Source organism: Pseudophryne corroboree, unplaced genomic scaffold (genome assembly GCF_028390025.1).
Source record: "Pseudophryne corroboree isolate aPseCor3 unplaced genomic scaffold, aPseCor3.hap2 scaffold_780, whole genome shotgun sequence".
Classification (NCBI taxonomy): domain Eukaryota; kingdom Metazoa; phylum Chordata; class Amphibia; order Anura; family Myobatrachidae; genus Pseudophryne; species Pseudophryne corroboree.
The window spans coordinates 152310-174342 of NW_026970359.1; the positions used below are offsets into that span (position 1 = coordinate 152310).

Below are 22033 nucleotides of genomic sequence, written 5' to 3' on the forward strand. Positions count from 1 at the left end.
GAAAAGAAGACTTCAGAGGCGGCAGAAAAACTTCATGATCTTCACTGAGGTAAAACACAGCACTGCAGCTGTGTGCCTTTGCTCCCATACACCTCACATACTCCGGTCACTGTAAGGGTGCAGGGCGCAGGGGGGGCGCCCTGGGCAGCAATATAAACCTCTTTCGCAAAAATATAACATATATACAGCTGGGCACTGTATATATGTATGAGCCCCCACCAATTTTACAGTTTAAGCGGGACAGAAGCCCGCCTCCGAGGGGGCGGGGCTTCTCCCTCAGCACTCACCAGCGCCATTTTTTCTCCACAGCACCGCTGAGAGGAAGCTCCCCGGACTCTACCCTGCTTATACCATGTTAGACAAGAGGGTTGAAAAGAGGGGGGGGCACATAATTCGCAAATTACATACAGCAGCACTACTGGGCAAACATTAAGTTACTGTTTTATTCCTGGGTTATATAGCGCTGGGGTGTGTGCTGGCATACTCCCTCTCTGTCTCTCCAAAGGGCCTTGTGGGAAAACTGTCTTCAGAAAAAGCATTCCCTGTGTGTGTGGTGTGTCGGTACACGTGTGTCGACATGTCTGAGGAAGAAGGCTATATTAGAGAGGAGCGGGAGCAAATGAATGTGGTGTCTCCGCCGACAGCTGATTGGATGGATATGTGGAATGTTTTAAATGCTAGTGTAAACTCATTGCACAAAAGATTAGACAAGGCAGAAGCTTTGGGACAGTCAGGGTCTCAACCCATGCCTGATCCTATGTTGCAGGGACTGTCATGGTCTCATAAGCGCCCACTATACCAGTTTGTTGACACAGATACCGACACGGATTCTGACTCCAGTGTCGATTACGATGATGCAAAGTTACAGCCAAAATTGGCAAAATCCATTCGATTTATGATTATGGCAATAAAAGATGTTTTGCACATCACAGAGTAACCCCCTGTCGCTGACAAGAGGGTACATATGTACAAGGGAAAGAAGCCTGAGGTAACCTTTCCCCCCTCACACGAGCTGAACGAGTTATGTGAAAAAGCTTGGAAATCTCCAGATAAAAGACTGCAGATTTCCAAAAGGATTCTTATGGCGTATCCTTTCCCATCAACGGATAGGTTACGATGGGAATCCTCCCGTGGATAACACGCTTATCCAAGAAGGTAGCCCTCCCGTCCCAGGATACGGCTACCCTCAAAGAGTGTGCTGACCGCAAACAGGAGATTACCCTAATGTGAAAACAAGGTGATATCTAATTAGCACACAGGTAAGGAATTAAGAAAACCTTTATTTAAGGGTGAAGATGTTTCTCACAAAATCGTTGCCCCAATGCATCATTGAAATTCAAGCTGGAAAGATGATTTTAATATATCACTTGTACATTTTGTATTGCTCTTCTGGTGACAATGTAGTTTGTTTTTGTCAATTACCATTTTAATAATAGGGTAAAGAAAATTAAGTGGATTTTTTAAAGAAAACAATACTTTCAATATACTATTAAAACAAATTAAAATGGTAAAAGTTATTGTACTTTAAGTAAAAATAAAAGAGCTAAAATATCAATCCCAGTTTTGGATTACTTTAATTAACAAAAAAAAATGCATATAGCAGAGGATAGTTTCAATCTGCCTACCGCTGGGTTATGGGCCCAGCATGCTTCCATTGCTGTACTCTGCTGCACATGTAAGTGCAAGAGATCCTGAAGCACTCACTCATCATGGGAAAGTACCAATGTGTTTCTTCGTTGGTTGATGGAAGAAACATCTTACAAAAACTCTCCAGATTATTGACTTTTTAAAGTTTTTCTAGGAAACGTTTTAGATGAATGCTTATTAGCCTTTGTCAGTATGGACTTTTGCAAAGTGTCTCTGTGGCGCAATCAGTTAGTGTGCACGGCTATTAACCAAAAGGTTGGTGGTTCAATCCCACCCAGGGACGTAATTGACCTTGTTATCAGATTTTGGTGATCTTTAAGTAGACAAGTCAAAATTTCAAACCCCCTGTTCTGGTGTAGGGTACCTGGCCTTCTCTGATGTAATCAGAGTTAGATTTGATTCAGTGATTTTATAAAAACAGCTAGGAAGCACAATTTAGCAAGTGGGTTGCAGAGAAAAAGAAATATGCTGGCAAAAAAAATCCAATTGAGTGATTAAACAGCTCTTAATTTTCTGGCTTTATTTTTATGCTAACAAATTTGTTCTCTGAAAAGTGTCCACAAAGCCAAGTCTCTGATTAACACCTTTGTAAGGATGGTTTTTAACCTATTACTAAATTAAACTTGCTTCATTGGAAAGGCAGCAAGATGCATCCTCATTTCAATGTCTACTGAAATAATACAGGTTGACACCAGGAAACATTAACGCCACTGCATCCTTGCTGCTTTATCATGTGGAAGTCTGTTTAATGTGAAAACAAGGTGATATCTAATTAGCACACAGGTAAGGAATTAAGAAAATCTTTATTTAAGGGTGAAAATGTTTCTCACAAAATCGTTGCCCCAATGCATCATTGAAATTCAAGCTGGAAAGATGATTTTAATATATCACTTGTACATTTTGTATTGCTCTTCTGGTGACAATGTAGTTTGTTTTTGTCAATTACCATTTTAATAATAGGGTAAAGAAAATTAAGTGGATTTTTAAAAGAAAACAATACTTTCAATATAGTATTAAAACAAATTAAAATGGTAAAAGTTATTGTACTTTAATGAAAAATAAAAGAGTAAAAATATCAATCCCAGTTTTGGATTACTTTAATTAACAAAAAAAATGCATATAGCAGAGGATATTTTTAATCTGCCTACCTCTGGGTTATGGGCCCAGCATGCTTCCATTGCAGTACTCTGCTGCACATGTAAGTGCAAGAGATCCTGAAGCACTCACTCATCATGGGAAAGTACCAATGTGTTTCTTCGTTGGTGGATGGAAGAAACATCTTACAAAAACTCTCCAGATTATTGACTTTTTAAAGTTTTTCTAGGAAACGTTTTAGATGAATGCTTATTAGCCTTTGTCAGTATGTACTTTTGCAAAGTGTCTCTGTGGCGCAATCAGTTAGTGTGTACGGCTATAAACCAAAAGGTTGGTGGTTCAATCCCACCCAGGGACGTAATTGACATTGTTATCAGATTTTGGTGATCTTTAAGTAGACAAGTCAAAATTTCAAACCCCCTCTTATGGTGTAGGGTACCTGGCCTTCTCTGATGTAATCAGAGTTAGATTTGATTCAGTGATTTTATAAAAACAGCTAGGAAGCACAATTTAGCAGTGGGTTGCAGAGAAAAAGAAATATGCTGGCAAAAAAAATCTAATTGAGTGATTCAACAGCTCTTAATTTTCTGGCTTTATTTTTATGCTAACAAATTTGTTCTCTGAAAAGTGTCCACAAAGCCAAGTCTCTGATTAACACATTTGTAGGGATGGTTTTTCACCTATTACTAAATTAAACTTGCTTCATTGGAAAGGCAGCAAGATGCATCCTCATTTCAATGTCTACTGAAATAATACAGGTTGACACAAGGAATCATTAACGCCACTGCATCCTTGCTGCTTTCTCATGTAGAAGTCTGTTTAATGTGAAAACAAGGTGATATCTAATTAGCACACAGGTAAGGAATTAAGAAAATCTTTATTTAAGGGTGAAGATGTTTCTCACAAAATCGTTGCCCCAATGCATCATTGAAATTCAAGCTGGAAAGATGATTTTAATATATCACTTGTACATTTTGTATTGCTCTTCTGGTGACAATGTAGTTTGTTTTTGTCAATTACCCTTTTAATAATAGGGTAAAGAAAATTAAGTGGATTTTTTAAAGAAAACTATACTGTCAATATACTATTCAAACAAATTAAAATGGTAAAAGTTATTGTACTTTAAGTAAAAATAAAAGAGCAAAAATATCAATCCCAGTTTTGATTACTTAAATTAAAAAAAAATGCATAGAGCAAAGGATAGTTTCAATCTGCCTACCTCTGGGTTAGGGGCCCAGCATGCTTCCATTGCAGTACTCTGCTGCACATGTAAGTGCAAGAGATCCTGAAGCACTCAGTCATCATGGGAAAGTACCAATGTGTTTCTTCGTTGGTTGATGGAAGAAACATCTTACAAAAACTCTCCAGATTATTGACTTTTTAAAGTTTTTCTAGGAAACGTTCTAGATGTATGCTTATTAGCCTTTGTCAGTATGTACTTTTTACAAAGTGTCTCTGTGGCGCAATCGGTTAGTGTGTCTGGCTACTAACCAAAAGGTTGGTGGTTCAATCCCACCCAGGGACGTAATTGACCTTGTTATCAGATTTTGGTGATCTTTAAGTAGACAAGTCAAAATTTCAAACCCCTTGTTATGGTGTAGGGTACCTGGCCTTCTCTGATGTAATCAGAGTTAGATTTGATTCAGTGATTTTATAAAAACAGCTAGGAAGCACAATTTAGCAGTGGGTTGCAGAGAAAAAGAAATATGCTGGCAAAAAAATTCCAATTGAGTGATTAAACAGCTCTTCATTTTCTGGCTTTATTTTTATGCTAACAAATTTGTTCTCTGAAAAGTGTCCACAAAGCCAAGTCTCTGATTAACACCTTTGTAGGGATGGTTTTTCACCTATTACTAAATTAAACTTGCTTCATTGGAAAGGCAGCAAGATGCATCCTCATTTCAATTTCTACTGAAATAATACTGGTTGATACCAGGAAACATTAACGCCACTGCATCCTTGCTGCTTTCTCATGTGGAAGTCTGTTTAATGTGAAAACAAGGTGATATCTAATTAGCACACAGGTAAGGAATTAAGAAAATCTTTATTTAAGGGTGAAGATGTTTCTCACAAAATCGTTGCCCCAATGCATCATTGAAATTAAAGCTGGAAAGATGATTTTAATATATCACTTGTACATTTTGTATTGCTCTTCTGGTGACAATGTAGTTTGTTTTTGTCAATTACCCTTTTAATAATAGGGTAAAGAAAATTAAGTGGATTTTTTAAAGAAAACTATACAGTCAATATACTATTAAAACAAATTAAAATGGTAAAAGTTATTGTACTTTAAGTAAAAATAAAAGAGCCAAAATATCAATCCCAGTTTTGGATTACTTTAATTAACAAAAAAAAAATGCATATAGCAGAGGATAGTTTCAATCTGCCTACCGCTGGGTTATGGGCCCAGCATGCTTCCATTGCTGTACTCTGCTGCACATGTAAGTGCAAGAGATCCTGAAGCACTCACTCATCATGGGAAAGTACCAATGTGTTTCTTCGTTGGTTGATGGAAGAAACATCTTACAAAAACTCTCCAGATTATTGACTTTTTAAAGTTTTTCTAGGAAACGTTTCAGATGAATGCTTATTAGCCTTTGTCAGTATGGACTTTTGCAAAGTGTCTCTGTGGCGCAATCAGTTAGTGTGCACGGCTATTAACCAAAAGGTTGGTGGTTCAATCCCACCCAGGGACGTAATTGACCTTGTTATCAGATTTTGGTGATCTTTAAGTAGACAAGTCAAAATTTCAAACCCCCTGTTCTGGTGTAGGGTACCTGGCCTTCTCTGATGTAATCAGAGTTAGATTTGATTCAGTGATTTTATAAAAACAGCTAGGAAGCACAATTTAGCAGTGGGTTGCAGAGAAAAAGAAATATGCTGGCAAAAAAATCCAATTGAGTGATTAAACAGTTCTTAATTTTCTGGCTTTATTTTTATGCTAACAAATTTGTTCTCTGAAAAGTGTCCACAAAGCCAAGTCTCTGATTAACACCTTTGTAGGGATGGTTTTTCACCTATTACTAAACTAAATTTGCTTCATTGGAAAGGCAGCAAGATGCATCCTCATTTCAATGTCTACTGAAATAATACGGGTTGACACCAGGAAACATTAACGCCACTGCATCCTTGCTGCGTTCTCATGTGGAATTCTGTTTAATGTGAAAACAAGGTGATATCTAATTAGCACACAGGTAAGGAATTAAGAAAATCTTTATTTAAGGGTGAAGATGTTTCTCACAAAATCGTTGCCCCAATGCATCATTGAAATTCAAGCTGGAAAGATGATTTTAATATATCACTTGTACATTTTGTATTGCTCTTCTGGTGACAATGTAGTTTGTTTTTGTCAATTACCCTTTTAATAATAGGGTAAAGAAAATTAAGTGGATTTTTTAAAGAAAACTATACTGTCAATATACTATTAAAACAAATTAAAATGGTAAAAGTTATTGTACTTTAAGTAAAAATAAAAGAGCAAAAATATCAATCCCAGTTTTGATTACTTAAATTAAAAAAAAAAATGCATAGAGCAAAGGATAGTTTCAATCTGCCTACCTCTGGGTTAGGGGCCCAGCATGCTTCCATTGCAGTACTCTGCTGCACATGTAAGTGCAAGAGATCCTGAAGCACTCAGTCATCATGGGAAAGTACCAATGTGTTTCTTCGTTGGTTGATGGAAGAAACATCTTACAAAAACTCTCAAGATTATTGACTTTTTAAAGTTTTTCTAGGAAACGTTCTAGATGTATGCTTATTAGCCTTTGTCAGTATGTACTTTTTACAAAGTGTCTCTGTGGCGCAATCGGTTAGTGTGTCTGGCTACTAACCAAAAGGTTGGTGGTTCAATCCCACCCAGGGACGTAATTGACCTTGTTATCAGATTTTGGTGATCTTTAAGTAGACAAGTCAAAATTTCAAACCCCCTCTTATGGTGTAGGGTACCTGGCCTTCTCTGATGTAATCAGAGTTAGATTTGATTCAGTGATTTTATAAAAACAGCTAGGAAGCACAATTTAGCAGTGGGTTGCAGAGAAAAAGAAATATGCTGGCAAAAAAATCCAATTGAGTGATTAAACAGCTCTTCATTTTCTGGCTTTATTTTTATGCTAACAAATTTGTTCTCTGAAAAGTGTCCACAAAGCCAAGTCTCTGATTAACACCTTTGTAAGGATGGTTTTTCACCTATTACTAAATTAAACTTGCTTCATTGGAAAGGCAGCAAGATGCATCCTCATTTCAATGTCTACTGAAATAATACAGGTTGACACCAGGAAACATTAACGCCCCTGCATCCTTGCTGCTTTCTCATGTGGAAGTCTGTTTAATGTGAAAACAAGGTGATATCTAATTAGCACACAGGTAAGGAATTAAGAAAATCTTTATTTAAGGGTGAAAATGTTTCTCACAAAATCGTTGCCCCAATGCATCATTGAAATTCAAGCTGGAAAGATGATTTTAATATATCACTTGTACATTTTGTATTGCTCTTCTGGTGACAATGTAGTTTGTTTTTGTCAATAACCATTTTAATAATAGGGTAAAGAAAATTAAGTGGATTTTTGAAAGAAAACAATACTATCAATATACTATTAAAACAAATTAAAATGGTAGAAGTTATTGTACTGTAAGTAAAAATAAAAGAGCCAACATATCAATCCCAGTTTTGGATTACTTTAATTAACAAAAAAAAATGCATATAGCAGAGGATAGTTTCAATCTGCCTACCTCTGGGTTATGTGCCCAGCATGCTTCCATTGCTGTACTCTGCTGCACATGTAAGTGCAATAGATCCTAAAGCACTCACTCATCATGGGAAAGTACCAATGTGTTTCTTCGTTGGTTGATGGAAGAAACATCTTACAAAAACTCTCCAGATTATTGACTTTTTAAAGTTTTTCTAGGAAACGTTTTAGATGAATGCTTATTAGCCTTTGTCAGTATGTACTTTTACAAAGTGTCTCTGTGGTGCAATCAGTTAGTGTGTATGGCTATTAACCAAAAGGTTGGTGGTTCAATCCCACCCAGGGACGTAATTGACCTTGTTATCAGATTTTGGTGATCTTTAAGTAGACAAGTCAAAATTTCAAACCCCCTCTTATGGTGTAGGGTACCTGGCCTTCTCTGATGTAATCAGAGTTAGATTTGATTCAGTGATTTTATAAAAACAGCTAGGAAGCACAATTTAGCAGTGGGTTGCAGAGAAAAAGAAATATGCTGGCAAAAAAAATCCAATTGAGTGATTAAACAGCTCTTCATTTTCTGGCTTTATTTTTATGCTAACAAATTTGTTCTCTGAAAAGTGTCCACAAAGCCAAGTCTCTGATTAACACCTTTGTAAGGATGGTTTTTCACCTATTACTAAATTAAACTTGCTTCATTGGAAAGGCAGCAAGATGCATCCTCATTTCAATGTCTACTGAATTAATACAGGTTGACACCAGGAAACATTAACGCCACTGCATCCTTGCTGCTTTCTCATGTGGAAGTCTGTTTAATGTGAAAACAAGGTGATATCTAATTAGCACACAGGTAAGGAATTAAGAAAATCTTTATTTAAGGGTGAAAATGTTTCTCACAAAATCGTTACCCCAATTCATCATTGAAATTCAAGCTGGAAAGATGATTTTAATATATCACTTGTACATTTTGTATTGCTCTTCTGGTGACAATGTAGTTTGTTTTTGTCAATTACCATTTTAATAATCGGGTAAAGAAAATTAAGTGGATTTTTAAAAGAAAACAATACTTTCAATATACTATTAAAACAAATTAAAATGGTAAAAGTTATTGTACTTTAATGAAAAATAAAAGAGCAAAAATATCAATCCCAGTTTTGGATTACTTTAATTAACAAAAAAAATGCATATAGCAGAGGATAGTTTTAATCTGCCTACCTCTGGGTTATGGGCCCAGCATGCTTCCATTGCAGTACTTTGCTGCACATTTAAGTGCAAGAGATCCTGAAGCACTCACTCATCATGGGAAAGTACCAATGTGTTTCTTCGTTGGTGGATGGAAGAAACATCTTACAAAAACTCTCCAGATTATTGACTTTTTAAAGTTTTTCTAGGAAACGTTTTAGATGAATGCTTATTAGCCTTTGTCAGTATGTACTTTTGCAAAGTGTCTCTGTGGCGCAATCAGTTAGTGTGTACGGCTATAAACCAAAAGGTTGGTGGTTCAATCCCACCCAGGGACGTAATTGACCTTGTTATCAGATTTTGGTGATCTTTAAGTAGACAAGTCAAAATTTCAAACCCCCTCTTATGGTGTAGGGAACCTGGCCTTCTCTGATGTAATCAGAGTTAGATTTGATTCAGTGATTTTATAAAAACAGCTAGGAAGCACAATTTAGCAGTGGGTTGCAGAGAAAAAGAAATATGCTGGCAAAAAAATCCAATTGAGTGATTAAACAGCTCTTAATTTTCTGGCTTTATTTTTATGCTAACAAATTTGTTCTCTGAAAAGTGTCCACAAAGCCAAGTCTCTGATTAACACCTTTGTAGGGATGGTTTTTCACCTATTACTAAACTAAATTTGCTTCATTGGAAAGGCAGCAAGATGCATCCTCATTTCAATGTCTACTGAAATAATACGGGTTGACACCAGGAAACATTAACGCCACTGCATCCTTGCTGCGTTCTCATGTGGAAGTCTGTTTAATGTGAAAACAAGGTGATATCTAATTAGCACACAGGTAAGGAATTAAGAAAATCTTTATTTAAGGGTGAAGATGTTTCTCACAAAATCGTTGCCCCAATGCATCATTGAAATTCAAGCTGGAAAGATGATTTTAATATATCACTTGTACATTTTGTATTGCTCTTCTGGTGACAATGTAGTTTGTTTTTGTCAATTACCCTTTTAATAATAGGGTAAAGAAAATTAAGTGGATTTTTTAAAGAAAACTATACTGTCAATATACTATTAAAACAAATTAAAATGGTAAAAGTTATTGTACTTTAAGCAAAAATAAAAGAGCAAAAATATCAATCCCAGTTTTGATTACTTAAATTAAAAAAAAAATGCATAGAGCAAAGGATAGTTTCAATCTGCCTACCTCTGGGTTAGGGGCCCAGCATGCTTCCATTGCAGTACTCTGCTGCACATGTAAGTGCAAGAGATCCTGAAGCACTCAGTCATCATGGGAAAGTACCAATGTGTTTCTTCGTTGGTTGATGGAAGAAACATCTTACAAAAACTCTCCAGATTATTGACTTTTTAAAGTGTTTCTAGGAAACGTTCTAGATGTATGCTTATTAGCCTTTGTCAGTATGTACTTTTTACAAAGTGTCTCTGTGGCGCAATCGGTTAGTGTGTCTGGCTACTAACCAAAAGGTTGGTGGTTCAATCCCACCCAGGGACGTAATTGACCTTGTTATCAGATTTTGGTGATCTTTAAGTAGACAAGTCAAAATTTCAAACCCCTTGTTATGGTGTAGGGTACCTGGCCTTCTCTGATGTAATCAGAGTTAGATTTGATTCAGTGATTTTATAAAAACAGATAGGAAGCACAATTTAGCAGTGGGTTGCAGAGAAAAAGAAATATGCTGGCAAAAAAAATCCAATTGAGTGATTAAACAGCTCTTCATTTTCTGGCTTTATTTTTATGCTAACAAATTTGTTCTCTGAAAAGTGTCCACAAAGCCAAGTCTCTGATTAACACCTTTGTAGGGATGGTTTTTCACCTATTACTAAATTAAACTTGCTTCATTGGAAAGGCAGCAAGATGCATCCTCATTTCAATTTCTACTGAAATAATACAGGTTGACACCAGGAAACATTAACGCCACTGCATCCTTGCTGCTTTCTCATGTGGAAGTCTGTTTAATGTGAAAACAAGGTGATATCTAATTAGCACACAGGTAAGGAATTAAGAAAATCTTTATTTAAGGGTGAAGATGTTTCTCACAAAATCGTTGCCCCAATGCATCATTGAAATTAAAGCTGGAAAGATGATTTTAATATATCACTTGTACATTTTGTATTGCTCTTCTGGTGACAATGTAGTTTGTTTTTGTCAATTACCCTTTTAATAATAGGGTAAAGAAAATTAAGTGGATTTTTTAAAGAAAACTATACTGTCAATATACTATTCAAACAAATTAAAATGGTAAAAGTTATTGTACTTCAAGTAAAAATAAAAGAGCAAAAATATAAATCCCAGTTTTGATTACTTAAATTAACAAAAAAAATGCATATAGCAAAGGATAGTTTCAATCTGCCTTCCTCTGGGTTATGGGCCCAGCATGCTTCCATTGCAGTACTCTGCTGCACATGTAAGTGCAAGAGATCCTGAAGCACTCACTCATCATGGGAAAGTACCAATGTGTTTCTTCGTTGGTTGATGGAAGAAACATTTTACAAAAACTCTCCAGATTATTGACTTTTTAAAGTTTTTCTAGGAAACGTTCTAGATGCATGCTTATTAGCCTTTGTCAGTATGTACTTTCTGTGAAGTGTCTCTGTGGTGCAATCGGTTAGTGTGTCCGGCTACTAACCAAAAGGTTGGTGGTTCAATCCCACCCAGGGACGTAATTGACCTTGTTATCAGATTTTGGTGATCTTTAAGTAGACAAGTCAAAATTTCAAACCCCCTGTTATGGTGTAGGGTACCTGGCCTTTTCTGATGTAATCAGAGTTAGATTTGATTCAGTGATTTAATAAAAACAGCTAGGAAGCACAATTTAGCAGTGGGTTGCAGAGAAAAAGAAATATGCTGGCAAAAAAAATCCAATTGAGTGATTAAACAGTTCTTCATTTTCTGGCTTTATTTTTATGCTAACAAATTTGTTCTCTGAAAAGTGTCCACAAAGCCAAGTCTCTGATTAACACCTTTGTAGGGATGGTTTTTCACCTATTACTAAATTAAACTTGCTTCATTGGAAAGGCAGCAAGATGCATCCTCATTTCAATGTCTACTGAAATAATACAGGTTGACACCAGGAAACATTAACGCCACTGCATCCTTGCTGCTTTCTCATGTAGAAGTCTGTTTAATGTGAAAACAAGGTGATATCTAATTAGCACACAGGTAAGGAATTAAGAAAATCTTTATTTAAGGGTGAAGATGTTTCTCACAAAATCGTTGCCCCAATGCATCATTGAAATTCAAGCTGGAAAGATGATTTTAATATATCACTTGTACATTTTGTATTGCTCTTCTGGTGACAATGTAGTTTGTTTTTGTCAATTACCCTTTTAATAATAGGGTAAAGAAAATTAAGTGGATTTTTTAAAGAAAACTATACTGTCAATATACTATTAAAACAAATTAAAATGGTAAAAGTTATTGTACTTTAAGTAAAAATAAAAGAGCAAAAATATCAATCCCAGTTTTGATTACTTAAATTAACAAAAAAAAAATGCATATAGCAAAGGATAGTTTCAATCTGCCTACCTCTGGGTTAGGGGCCCAGCATGCTTCCATTGCAGTACTCTGCTGCACATGTAAGTGCAAGAGATCCTGAAGCACTCACTCATCATGGGAAAGTACCAATGTGTTTCTTCATTGGTTGATGGAAGAAACATCTTACAAAAACTCTCCAGATTATTGACTTTTTAAAGTTTTTCTAGGAAACGTTCTAGATGTATGCTTATTAGACTTTGTAAGTATGTACTTTTTGCAAAAAGTCTCTGTGGCGCAATCGGTTAGTGTGTCCGGCTACTAACCAAATGGTTGGTGGTTCAATCCCAACCAGGGACGTAACTGACCTTGTTATCAGATTTTGGTGATCTTTAAGTAGACAAGTCAAAATTTTAAACCCCCTGTTCTGGTGTAGGGTACCTGGCCTTCTCTGATGTAATCAGAGTTAGATTTGATTCAGTGATTTTATAAAAACAGCTAGGAAGCACAATTTAGCAGTGGGTTGCAGAGAAAAAGAAATATGCTGGCAAAAAAATCCAATTGAGTGATTAAACAGCTCTTCATTTTCTGGCTTTATTTTTATGCTAACAAATTTGTTCTCTGAAAAGTGTCCACAAAGCCAAGTCTCTGATTAACACCTTTGTAAGGATGGTTTTTCACCTATTACTAAATTAAACTTGCTTCATTGGAAAGGCAGCAAGATGCATCCTCATTTCAATGTCTACTGAAATAATACAGGTTGACACCAGGAAACATTAACGCCACTGCATCCTTGCTGCTTTCTCATGTGGAAGTCTATTTAATGTGAAAACAAGGTGATATCTAATTAGCACACAGGTAAGGAATTAAGAAAATCTTTATTTAAGGGTGAAAATGTTTCTCACAAAATCGTTGCCCCAATGCATCATTGAAATTCAAGCTGGAAAGATGATTTTAATATATCACTTGTACATTTTGTATTGCTCTTCTGGTGACAATGTAGTTTGTTTTTGTCAATTACCATTTTAATAATAGGGTAAAGAAAATTAATGGATTTTTAAAAGAAAACAATACTTTCAATATGCTATTAAAACAAATTAAAATGGTAAAAGTTATTGTACTTTAATGAAAAATAAAAGAGCAAAAATATCAATCCCAGTTTTGGATTACTTTAATTAACAAAAAAAAATGCATATAGCAGAGGATAGTTTTAATCTGCCTACCTCTGGGTTATGGGCCCAGCATGCTTCCATTGCAGTACTCTGCTGCACATGTAAGTGCAAGAGATCCTGAAGCACTCACTCATCATGGGAAAGTACCAATGTGTTTCTTCGTTGGTGGATGGAAGAAACATCTTACAAAAACTCTCCAGATTATTGACTTTTTAAAGTTTTTCTAGGAAACGTTTTAGATGAATGCTTATTAGCCTTTGTCAGTATGTACTTTTGCAAAGTGTCTCTGTGGCGCAATCAGTTAGTGTGTACGGCTATAAACCAAAAGGTTGGTGGTTCAATCCCACCCAGGGACGTAATTGACCTTGTTATCAGATTTTGGTGATCTTTAAGTAGACAAGTCAAAATTTCAAATCCCCTCTTATGGTGTAGGGTACCTGGCCTTCTCTGATGTAATCAGAGTTAGATTTGATTCAGTGATTTTATAAAAACAGCTAGGAAGCACAATTTAGCAGTGGGTTGCAGAGAAAAAGAAATATGCTGGCAAAAAAATCCAATTGAGTGATTAAACAGCTCTTCATTTTCTGGCTTTATTTTTATGCTAACAAATTTGTTCTCTGAAAAGTGTCCACAAAGCCAAGTCTCTGATGAACACCTTTGTAAGGATGGTTTTTCACCTATTACTAAATTAAACTTGCTTCATTGGAAAGGCAGCAAGATGCATCCTCATTTCAATGTCTACTGAAATAATACAGGTTGACACCAGGAAACATTAACGCCACTGCATCCTTGCTGCTTTCTCATGTAGAAGTCTGTTTAATGTGAAAACAAGGTGATATCTAATTAGCACACAGGTAAGGAATTAAGAAAATCTTTATTTAAGGGTGAAGATGTTTCTCACAAAATCGTTGCCCCAATGCATCATTGAAATTCAAGCTGGAAAGATGATTTTAATATATCACTTGTACATTTTGTATTGCTCTTCTGGTGACAATGTAGTTTGTTTTTGTGAATTACCCTTTTAATAATAGGGTAAAGAAAATTAAGTGGATTTTTTAAAGAAAACTATACTGTCAATATACTATTAAAACAAATTAAAATGGTAAAAGTTATTGTACTTTAAGTAAAAATAAAAGAGCAAAAATATCAATCCCAGTTTTGATTACTTAAATTAACAAAAAAAAATGCATATAGCAAAGGATAGTTTCAATCTGCCTACCTCTGGGTTAGGGGCCCAGCATGCTTCCATTGCAGTACTCTGCTGCACATGTAAGTGCAAGAGATCCTGAAGCACTCACTCATCAAGGGAAAGTACCAATGTGTTTCTTCATTGGTTGATGGAAGAAACATCTTACAAAAACTCTCCAGATTATTGACTTTTTAAAGTTTTTCTAGGAAACGTTCTAGATGTATGCTTATTAGACTTTGTAAGTATGTACTTTTTGCAAAAAGTCTCTGTGGCGCAATCGGTTAGTGTGTCCGGCTACTAACCAAATGGTTGGTGGTTCAATCCCAACCAGGGACGTAACTGACCTTGTTATCAGATTTTGGTGATCTTTAAGTAGACAAGTCAAAATTTCAAACCCCCTGTTATGGTGTAGCGTACCTGGCCTTCTCTGATGTAATCAGAGTTAGATTTGATTCAGTGATTTTATAAAAACAGCTAGGAAGCACAATTTAGCAGTGGGTTGCAGAGAAAAAGAAATATGCTGGCAAAAAAAATCCAATTGAGTGATTAAACAGCTCTTCATTTTCTGGCTTTATTTTTATGCTAACAAATTTGTTCTTTGAAAAGTGTCCACAAAGCCAAGTCTCTGATTAACACCTTTGTAGGGATGGTTTTTCACCTATTACTAAATTAAACTTGCTTCATTGGAAAGGCAGCAAGATGCATCCTCATTTCAATGTCTACTGAAATAATACAGGTTGACACCAGGAAACATTAACGCCACTGTATCCTTGCTGCTTTCTCATGTGGAAGTCTGTTTAATGTGAAAACAAGGTGATATCTAATTAGCACACAGGTAAGGAATTAAGAAAATCTTTATTTAAGGGTGAAGATGTTTCTCACAAAATCGTTGCCCCAATGCATCATTGAAATTCAAGCTGGAAAGATGATTTTAATATATCACTTGTACATTTTGTATTGCTCTTCTGGTGACAATGTAGTTTGTTTTTGTCAATTACCATTTTAATAATAGGGTAAAGAAAATTAAGTGGATTTTTGAAAGAAAACTATACTGTCAATATACTATTAAAACAAATTAAAATGGTAAAAGTTATTGTACTTTAAGTAAAAATAAAAGAGCCAAAATATCAATCCCAGTTTTGGATTACTTTAATTAACAAAAAAAAATGCATATAGCAGAGGATAGTTTCAATCTGCCTACCGCTGGGTTATGGGCCCAGCATGCTTCCATTGCTGTACTCTGCTGCACATGTAAGTGCAAGAGATACTGAAGCACTCACTCATCATGGGAAAGTACCAATGTGTTTCTTCGTTGGTTGATGGAAGAAACATCTTACAAAAACTCTACAGATTATTGACTTTTTAAAGTTTTTCTAGGAAACATTTTAGATGAATGCTTATTAGCCTTTGTCAGTATATACTTTTGCAAAATGTCTTTGTGGCGCAATCAGTTAGTGTGCACGGCTGTTAACCAAAAGGTTGGTGGTTCAATCCCACCCAGGGACGTAATTGACCTTGTTATCAGATTTTGGTGATCTTTAAGTAGACAAGTCAAAATTTCAAATCCCCCTCTTATGGTGTAGGGTACCTGGCCTTCTCTGATGTAATCAGAGTTAGATTTGATTCAGTGATTTTATAAAAACAGCTAGGAAGCACAATTTAGCAGTGGGTTGCAGAGAAAAAGAAATATGCTGGCAAAAAAATCCAATTGAGTGATTAAACAGCTCTTCATTTTCTGGCTTTATTTTTATGCTAACAAATTTGTTCTCTGAAAAGTGTCCACAAAGCCAAGTCTCTGATTAACACCTTTGTAAGGACGGTTTTTCACCTATTACTAAATTAAACTTGCTTCATTGGAAAGGCAGCAAGATGCATCCTCATTTTAATGTCTACTGAAATAATACAGGTTGACACCAGGAAACATTAACGCCACTGCATCCTTGCTGCTTTCTCATGTAGAAGTCTGTTTAATGTGAAAACAAGGTGATATCTAATTAGCACACAGGTAAGGAATTAAGAAAATCTTTATTTAAGGGTGAAAATGTTTCTCACAAAATCGTTGCCCCAATGCATTATTGAAATTCAAGCTGGAAAGATGATTTTAATATATCACTTGTACATTTTGTATTGCTCTTCTGGTGACAATGTAGTTTGTTTTTGTCAATTACCATTTTAATAATAGGGTAAAGAAAATTAATGGATTTTTAAAAGAAAACAATACTTTCAATATGCTATTAAAACAAATTAAAATGGTAAAAGTTATTGTACTTTAATGAAAAATAAAAGAGCAAAAATATCAATCCCAGTTTTGGATTACTTTAATTAACAAAAAAAATGCATATAGCAGAGGATAGTTTTAATCTGCCTACCTCTGGGTTATGGGCCCAGCATGCTTCCATTGCAGTACTCTGCTGCACATGTAAGTGCAAGAGATCCTGAAGCACTCACTCATCATGGGAAAGTACCAATGTGTTTCTTCGTTGGTGGATGGAAGAAACATCTTACAAAAACTCTCCAGATTATTAACTTTTTAAAGTTTTTCTAGGAAACGTTTTAGATGAATGCTTATTAGCCTTTGTCAGTATGAACTTTTTGCAAAGTGTCTCTGTGGCGCAATCGGTTAGTGTGTCCGACTACTAACCAAAAGGTTGGTGGTTCAATCCCACCCAGGGACGTAATTGACCTTGTTATCAGATTTTGGTGATCTTTAAGTAGACAAGTCAAAATTTCAAACCCCTTGTTATGGTGTAGGGTACCTGGCCTTCTCTGATGTAATCAGAGTTAGATTTGATTAATTGATTTTATAAAAACAGCTAGGAAGCACAATTTAGCAGTGGGTTGCAGAGAAAAAGAAATATGCTGGCAAAAAAAATCCAATTGAGTGATTAAACAGCTCTTCATTTTCTGCCTTTATTTTTATGCTAACAAATTTGTTCTCTGAAAAGTGTCCACAAAGCCAAGTCTCTGATTAACACATTTGTAGGGATGGTTTTTCACCTATTACTAAATTAAACTTGCTTCATTGGAAAGGCAGCAAGATGCATCCTCATTTCAATGTCTACTGAAATAATACAGGTTGACACCAGGAAACATTAACGCCACTGCATCCTTGCTGCTTTCTCATGTAGAAGTCTGTTTAATGTGAAAACAAGGTGATATCTAATTAGCACACAGGTAAGGAATTAAGAAAATCTATATTTAAGGGTGAAGATGTTTCTCACAAAATCGTTGCCCCAATGCATCATTGAAATTCAAGCTGGAAAGATGATTTTAATATATCACTTGTACATTTTGTATTGCTCTTCTGGTGACAATGTAGTTTGTTTTTGTCAATTACCCTTTTAATAATAGGGTAAAGAAAATTAAGTGGATTTTTTAAAGAAAACTATACTGTCAATATACTATTAAAACAAATTAAAATGGTAAAAGTTATTGTACTTTAAGTAAAAATAAAAGAGCAAAAATATCAATCCCAGTTTTGATTACTTTAACAAAAAAAATGCATATAGCAGAGGATAGTTTCAATCTGCCTACCTCTGGGTAATGGGCCCAGCATGCTTCCATTGCAGTACTCTGCTGCACATGTAAGTGCAATAGATCCTGAAGCACTCACTCATCATGGGAAAGTACCAATGTGTTTCTTCGTTGGTTGATGGAAGAAACATCTTACAAAAACTCTCCAGATTATTGACTTTTTAAAGTTTTTCTAGGAAACGTTTTAGATGAATGCTTATTAGCCTTTGTCAGTATGTACTTTTGCAAAGTGTCTCTGTGGCGCAATCAGTTAGTGTGTATGGCTATTAACCAAAAGGTTGGTGGTTCAATCCCACCCAGGGACGTAATTGACCTTGTTATCAGATTTTGGTGATCTTTAAGTAGACAAGTCAAAATTTCAAACCCCCTCTTATGGTGTAGGGTACCTGGCCTTCTCTGATGTAATCAGAGTTAGATTTGATTCAGTGATTTTATAAAAACAGCTAGGAAGCACAATTTAGCAGTGGGTTGCAGAGAAAAAGAAATATGCTGGCAAAAAAATCCAATTGAGTGATTAAACAGCTCTTCATTTTCTGGCTTTATTTTTATGCTAACAAATTTGTTCTCTGAAAAGTGTCCACAAAGCCAAGTCTCTGATGAACACCTTTGTAAGGATGGTTTTTCACCTATTACTAAATTAAACTTGCTTCATTGGAAAGGCAGCAAGATGCATCCTCATTTCAATGTCTACTGAAATAATACAGGTTGACACCAGGAAACATTAACGCCAATGCATCCTTGCTGCTTTCTCATGTGGAAGTCTGTTTAATGTGAAAACAAGGTGATATCTAATTAGCACACAGGTAAGGAATTAAGAAAATCTTTATTTAAGGGTGAAGATGTTTCTCACAAAATCGTTGCCCCAATGCATCATTGAAATTCAAGCTGGAAAGATGACTTTAATATATCACTTGTACATTTTGTATTGCTCTTCTGGTGACAATGTAGTTTGTTTTTGTCAATTACCATTTTAATAATAGGGTAAAGAAAATTAAGTGGATTTTTGAAAGAAAAAAATACTGTCAATATACTATTAAAACAAATTAAAATGGTAAAAGTCATTGTACTTTAAGTAAACATAAAATAGCTAACATATCAATCCCAGTTTTGGATTACTTTAACAAAAAAAATGCATATAGCAGAGGATAGTTTCAATCGGCCTACCTCTCGGTAATGGGCCCAGCATGCTTCCATTGCAGTACTCTGCTGCACATGTAAGTGCAAGAGATCCTGAAGCACTCACTCATCATGGGAAAGTACCAATGTGTTTCTTCGTTGGTTGATTTAAGAAAATTCTTACAAAAACTCTCCAGATTATTGACTTTTTAAAGTTTATCTAGGAAACGTTCTAGATGAATGCTTATTAGCCTTTGTCAGTATGTACTTTTCGCAAAGTGTCTCTGTGGCTCAATCGGTTAGTGTGTCTGGCTACTAACCAAAAGGTTTGTGGTTCAATCCCACCCAGGGACATAATTGACCTTGTGATCAGGTTTTGGTGATATTTAAGTAGACAAGTCAAAATTTCAAACCCCCTCTTATGGTGTAGGGTACCTGGCCTTCTCTGATGTAATCAGAGTTAGATTTGATTCAGTGATTTTATAAAAAACAGCTAGGAAGCACAATTTAGCAATGGGTTGCAGAGAAAAAAATATGCTGGTAGAAAAATCCAATTGAGTGATTAAACAGCTCTTCGTTTTCTGCCTTTATTTTTATGCTAACAAATTTGTTCTCTAAAAAGTGTCCACAAAGCCAAGTCTCTGATTAACACCTTTGTAGGGATGGTTTTTTCACCTATAACTAAATTAAACTTGCTCCATTGGAAAGGCAGCAAGATGCATCCTCATTTCAATGTCTACTGAAATAATACAGGTTGACACCAGGAAACATTAACGCCACTGCATCCTTGCTGCTTTCTCATGTAGAAGTCTGTTTAATGTGAAAACAAGGTGATATCTAATTAGCACACAGGTAAGGAATTAAGAAAATCTTTATTTAAGGGTGAAGATGTTTCTCACAAAATCGTTGCCCCAATGCATCATTGAAATTCAAGCTGGAAAGATGATTTTAATATATCACTTGTACATTTTGTATTGCTCTTCTGGTGACAATGCAGTTTGTTTTTGTCAATTACCCTTTTAATAATAGGGTAAAGAAAATTAAGTGGATTTTTTAAAGAAAACTATACTGTCAATATACTATTAAAACAAATTAAAATGGTAAAAGTTATTGTACTTTAAGTAAAAATAAAAGAGCAAAAATATCAATCCCAGTTTTGATTACTTAAATTAACAAAAAAAATGCATATAGCAGAGGATAGTTTCAATCTGCCTACCTCTGGGTAATGGGCCCAGCATGCTTCCATTGCAGTACTCTGCTGCACATGTAAGTGCAAGAGATCCTGAAGCACTCACTCATCATGGGAAAGTACCAATGTGTTTCTTCATTGGTTGATGGAAGAAACATCTTACAAAAACTCTCCAGATTATTGACTTTTTAAAGTTTTTCTAGGAAACGTTCTAGATGTATGCTTATTATCCTTTGTCAGTATGTACTTTTTGCAAAGTGTTTCTGTGGCGCAATCGGTTAGTGTGTCCGGCTACTAACCAAAAGGTTGGTGGTTCAATCCCAACCAGGGACGTAATTGACCTTGTTATCAGATTTTGGTGATCTTTAAGTAGACAAGTCAAAATTTCAAACCCCCTGTTCTGGTGTAGGGTACCTGGCCTTCTCTGATGTAATCAGAGTTAGATTTGATTCAGTGATTTTATAAAAACAGCTAGGAAGCACAATTTAGCAGTGGGTTGCAGAGAAAAAGAAATATGCTGGCAAAAAAAATCTAATTGAGTGATTCAACAGCTCTTAATTTTCTGGCTTTATTTTTATGCTAACAAATTTGTTCTCTGAAAAGTGTCCACAAAGCCAAGTCTCTGATTAACACCTTTGTAAGGATGGTTTTTAACCTATTACTAAATTAAACTTGCTTCATTGGAAAGGCAGCAAGATGCATCCTCATTTCAATGTCTACTGAAATAATACAGGTTGACACCAGGAAACATTAACGCCAATGCATCCTTGCTGCTTTCTCATGTGGAAGTCTGTTTAATGTGAAAACAAGGTGATATCTAATTAGCACACAGGTAAGGAATTAAGAAAATCTTTATTTAAGGGTGAAGATGTTTCTCACAAAATCGTTGCCCCAATGCATCATTGAAATTCAAGCTGGAAAGATGATTTTAATATATCACTTGTACATTTTGTATTGCTCTTCTGGTGACAATGTAGTTTGTTTTTGTCAATTACCATTTTAATAATAGGGTAAAGAAAATTAAGTGGATTTTTGAAAGAAAACTATACTGTCAATATACTATTAAAACAAATTAAAATGGTAAAAGTCATTGTACTTTAAGTAAACATAAAATAGCTAACATATCAATCCCAGTTTTGGATTACTTTAACAATAAAAATGCATATAGCAGAGGATAGTTTCAATCTGCCTACCTCTGGGTAATGGGCCCAGCATGCTTCCATTGCAGTACTCTGCTGCACATGTAAGTGCAAGAGATCCTGAAGCACTCACTCATCATGGGAAAGTACCAATGTGTTTCTTCGTTGGTTGATTTAAGAAAATTCTTACAAAAACTCTCCAGATTATTGACTTTTTAAAGTTTTTCTAGGAAACGTTCTAGATGAATGCTTATTAGCCTTTGTCAGTATGTACTTTTTGCAAAGTGTCTCTGTGGCGCAATCGGTTAGTGTGTCTGGCTACTACCCAAAAGGTTGGTGGTTCAATCCCACCCAGGGACATAATTGACCTTGTGATCAGGTTTTGGTGATATTTAAGTAGACAAGTCAAAATTTCAAACTCCTCTTATGGTGTAGGGTACCTGGCCTTCTCTGATGTAATCAGAGTTAGATTTGATTCAGTGATTTTATAAAAAACAGCTAGGAAGCACAATTTAGCAATGGGTTGCAGAGAAAAAAATATGCTGGTAGAAAAATCCAATTGAGTGATTAAACAGCTCTTCATTTTCTGCCTTTATTTTTATG

General features: G+C 35.5%; 4 non-coding genes across 4 annotated transcripts; all 4 read left to right on the forward strand.

Moving 5' to 3' along the window:
• The first annotated feature begins 4193 nt into the window (after positions 1–4193).
• TRNAS-ACU (transfer RNA serine (anticodon ACU)) lies at positions 4194–4267 on the forward strand. Its single transcript has one exon. It is a non-coding gene; the product is annotated as a tRNA-Ser (tRNA).
• A 2265-nt stretch (positions 4268–6532) lies between these two features.
• On the forward strand, positions 6533–6606 carry TRNAS-ACU (transfer RNA serine (anticodon ACU)). Its single transcript has one exon. It is a non-coding gene; the product is annotated as a tRNA-Ser (tRNA).
• A 3431-nt stretch (positions 6607–10037) lies between these two features.
• TRNAS-ACU (transfer RNA serine (anticodon ACU)) lies at positions 10038–10111 on the forward strand. The gene has a single exon. It is a non-coding gene; the product is annotated as a tRNA-Ser (tRNA).
• Positions 10112–21716: 11605 nt separating this feature from the next.
• TRNAS-ACU (transfer RNA serine (anticodon ACU)) lies at positions 21717–21790 on the forward strand. The gene has a single exon. It is a non-coding gene; the product is annotated as a tRNA-Ser (tRNA).
• Positions 21791–22033: the final 243 nt, after the last annotated feature.